The sequence below is a fragment of the Oncorhynchus kisutch genome, unplaced genomic scaffold (assembly GCF_002021735.2).
Source record: "Oncorhynchus kisutch isolate 150728-3 unplaced genomic scaffold, Okis_V2 scaffold798, whole genome shotgun sequence".
In the NCBI taxonomy this organism is placed as follows: Eukaryota; Metazoa; Chordata; class Actinopteri; order Salmoniformes; family Salmonidae; genus Oncorhynchus; species Oncorhynchus kisutch.
The window spans coordinates 87,501-92,500 of record NW_022262743.1 but is presented as its reverse complement, the minus strand read 5'-3'; the positions used below and the strand labels follow the sequence as shown (position 1 = coordinate 92,500).

Below are 5,000 nucleotides of genomic sequence, written 5' to 3'. Positions count from 1 at the left end.
AATGATTACATGTCACAGTAAATATAATGATTACATGTCACAGTAAATATAATGATTACATGTCACAGTAAATATAATGATTACATGTCACAGTAAATATAATGATTACATGTCACAGTAAATATAATGATTACATGTCACAGTAAATATAATGATTACATGTTACAGTAAATATAATCATTACATGTCACAGTAAATATAATGATTAAATGTCACAGTAAATATAATGATTACATGTCACAGTAAATATAATGATTACATGTCACAGTAAATATAATGATTACATGTCACAGTAAATATAATGATTACCTGTCACAGTAAATATAATGATTACATGTCACAGTAAATATAATGATTACATGTCACAGTAAATATAATGATTACATGTCACAGTAAATATAATGATTACCTGTTACAGTAAATATAATTACAATGGTATCTTGCCTCGTTAAATAAAGGTTAAATAAACCATTTAAATGTAAAACTTTAGACAACATTCATCCACTCTGGGGAAACCAACCATTACAGTAAATGTAATGATTACAAAGGTAGCGTTAGACAACATAATAACAGAGGTGACAGCTCATCCCAGACAGGTACCTATTTGTTTCCGTTTCTATTTTAGTCTTTTAGCAGACATAATAGACCAAGTTCATCTGGGTAAGGGGATGGACTCTAGACCATACTATCAGCCAATCATGTCTGTGTATGTAAATATCTTGAAATGTGTTTCCTAACGCCCACACGATCCGGCTGAGCAGTTCAAGAGCCAAAGGAGGCTCAGGAAAATAAATTATTAAAAAAGTTATTTTCATTAAATAAACACACAGAGTTATTTATGAGACATACAGTGATGATTTAAAATAACAACGCTTTCATGGGGACTTTAACTGTGTAAATAATCATTCCAGTTTCATTGGAAAAGGGGAGATATGTTGACAAGCCTCTCAGGGGTTTTCCACCTCTCCTGCACATGCTCGTTTCCTTTGAAATGTTATCATATTGTTTTCTATTTTCATGTATGCAACAAATAAAAGGATCCCTGTAACACAATCAAAATAAATCCAACACACAATTCTACCTCAGCAGCATGGTCAACATTTATCAAGACAAAAGAGACCGATCCACTCACCTGCACGTCGTCTGAGCTAGGTTCGTAACTGGCCCTCTTGAAGGTATCAGTCACGTTTCTGAGTATCTCCACAGAGGACAGCAGGTCTCCAGCGTAGAAGTTCCTTCTCTGGGTGAGATCCAGCAGGGTCTTGGTCACCTGAGACATCCCGTCCCCCGCCAACTTCCCCTGGCCCTTAGCTAGATGGCCCTGGATCTCCAGAAGAAGAAATCAACTATGAGGTCTTATATGTTCTCTACACTGTATTACAGTATATTACTACAGTATTACTACAGTATTACTACAGTATTACTAAGTTGATTGATTCTCTACACTGTATTACAGTATATTACTACAGTATTACTACGTTGATTGATTCTCTACACTGTATTACAGTATATTACTACAGTATTACTACAGTATTACTACGTTGATTGATTCTCTACACTGTATCACAGTATATTACTACAGTATTACTACGTTGATTGATTCTCTACACTATATCACAGTATTTTACTACAGTATTACTACATTGATTGATTCTCTACACTATATTACAGTATATTACTACAGTATTACTACGTTGATTGATTCTCTACACTGTATTACAGTATATTACTACAGTATTACTACATTGATTGATTCTCTACACTATATTACAGTATATTACTACAGTATTACTACGTTGATTGATTCTCTACACTGTATTACAGTATATTACTACAGTATTACTACATTGATTGATTCTCTACACTATATTACAGTATATTACTACAGTATTACTACGTTGATTGATTCTCTACACTATATCACAGTATATTACTACAGTATTACTACGTTGATTGATTCTCTACACTGTATTACAGTATATTACTACAGTATTACTACGTTGATTGATTCTCTACACTGTATTACAGTATATTACTACAGTATTACTACGTTGATTGATTCTCTACACTGTATTACAGTATATTACTACAGTATTACTACATTGATTGATTCTCTACACTGTATTACAGTATATTACTACAGTATTACTACGTTGATTGATTCTCTACACTGTATTACAGTATATTACTACAGTATTACTACGTTGATTGATTCTCTACACTGTATTACAGTATATTACTACAGTATTACTACGTTGATTGATTCTCTACACTGTATTACAGTATTTTACTACAGTATTACTACGTTGATTGATTCTCTACACTGTATTACAGTATATTACTACAGTATTACTACATTGATTGATTCTCTACACTGTATCACAGTATATTACTACAGTATTACTACATTGATTGATTCTCTACACTATATCACAGTATATTACTACAGTATTACTACATTGATTGATTCTCTACACTGTATTACAGTATATTACTACAGTATTACTACGTTGATTGATTCTCTACACTGTATTACAGTATATTACTACAGTATTACTACATTGATTGATTCTCTACACTGTATCACAGTATATTACTACAGTATTACTACATTGATTGATTCTCTACACTATATCACAGTATATTACTACAGTATTACTACATTGATTGATTCTCTACACTATATCACAGTATATTACTACAGTATTACTACATTGATTGATTCTCTACACTATATTACAGTATTTTACTACAGTATTACTACATTGATTGATTCTCTACACTCTATTACAGTATATTACTACAGTATTACTACATTGATTGATTCTCTACACTATATCACAGTATATTACTACAGTATTACTACATTGATTGATTCTCTACACTATATTACAGTATATTACTACAGTATTACTACATTGATTGATTCTCTACACTATATCACAGTATATTACTACAGTATTACTACATTGATTGATTCTCTACACTATATTACAGTATATTACTACAGTATTACTACATTGATTGATTCTCTACACTATATCACAGTATATTACTACAGTATTACTACATTGATTGATTCTCTACACTGTATCACAGTATATTACTACAGTATTACTACATTGATTGATTCTCTACACTGTATTACAGTATATTACTACAGTATTACTACATTGATTGATTCTCTACACTGTATTACAGTATATTACTACAGTATTACTACATTGATTGATTCTCTACACTGTATTACAGTATATTACTACAGTATTACTAAATTGATTGATTCTCTACACTGTATCACAGTATATTACTACAGTATTACTACATTGATTGATTCTCTACACTATATCACAGTATATTACTACAGTATTACTACATTGATTGATTCTCTACACTATATTACAGTATTTTACTACAGTATTACTACATTGATTGATTCTCTACACTATATTACAGTATATTACTACAGTATTACTACATTGATTGATTCTCTACACTATATCACAGTATATTACTACAGTATTACTACATTGATTGATTCTCTACACTATATTACAGTATATTACTACAGTATTACTACATTGATTGATTCTCTACACTATATCACAGTATATTACTACAGTATTACTACATTGATTGATTCTCTACACTATATTACAGTATATTACTACAGTATTACTACATTGATTGATTCTCTACACTATATCACAGTATATTACTACAGTATTACTACATTGATTGATTCTCTACACTGTATCACAGTATATTACTACAGTATTACTACATTGATTGATTCTCTACACTATATTACAGTATATTACTACAGTATTACTACGTTGATTGATTCTCTACACTATATGACAGTATATTACCACAGTATTACTACATTGATTGATTCTCTACACTATATGACAGTATATTACTACAGTATTAGTACAATGATTGATTTGATTTAGAATGCATTAAAAGGCCAGCGTCCTCTAGCATTTGGCCCAGTTAACCTGTACCTCCAGGAGAAGGAAGAGAAGAGAGAGGACCATAAGACCCTGGCGGTCCTCTAAAGTATAGTATACACTATATTATTACAGTATTACTACAGTTTATATTACAGCTTTCCCTGACCCTCGACCTCCAGGAGAAGGAAGAGGAGGAAGAGAACTATGAGACTGTTCTCTGCAGTAGATTACTGCAATATGTGGTTTAAAATGTCTACATTAACATCAGCTGTAGTGTTATTCTTTAAGTCTCTATAATGTGGTTTAAACTGTCTATATTAACATCAGCTGTAGTGTTATTCTTTAAGTCTCTATAATGTGGTTTAAACTGTCTACATTAACATCAGCTGTAGTGTTATTAGTCTCTATAATGTGGTTTAAACTGTCTACATTAACATCAGCTGTAGTGTTATTAGTCTCTATAATGTGGTTTAAACTGTCTACATTAACATCAGCTGTAGTGTAATTAGTCTCTATAATATTGTATACGTTCAATATCCACATTACCATATCACCAGCATACACTGCATATATTGGAAAAGAGAGATAGAGTATGAAATAAATACAGTGAAGATGACTGATGACTGAAGGAATATCTACCATCCCCTGTATGTATTTAATTTTCACAGATCTATGTCTGTGTCCACACATGTTGGAAAACCACTGTAGACTGAAGAGGGACGTAGAACAGTAGCAGCAGTGTAGAGAGAGAGTAGAGGTATGTCAGTAGTAGCAGGGTAGAGAGAGTAGAGGTATGTAAGTAGCAGCAGAGGAGAGAGAGTAGTGGTATGTCAGTAGCAGCAGAGGAGAGAGTAGAGGTATGTCAGTAGTAGCAGGGTAGAGAGAGAGAGAGTAGAGGTATGTCAGTAGTAGCAGGGTATAGAGAGAGAGGGAGAGAGAGAGAGTAGAGGTATGTCAGTAGCAGCAGGGTAGAGAGAGAGAGAGAGAGAGAGAGAGAGAGAGAGAGAGAGAGAGAGAGAGAGAGAGAGAGAGAGAGTAGAGTTG

At 32.4% G+C, this 5,000-nt stretch overlaps 1 pseudogene; it reads right to left on the bottom strand.

The window, feature by feature from the left end:
- Positions 1–5,000, bottom strand: part of LOC116362159 (adhesion G protein-coupled receptor B3-like) — a 105,419-nt pseudogene that overhangs the window by 56,742 nt on the left and 43,677 nt on the right.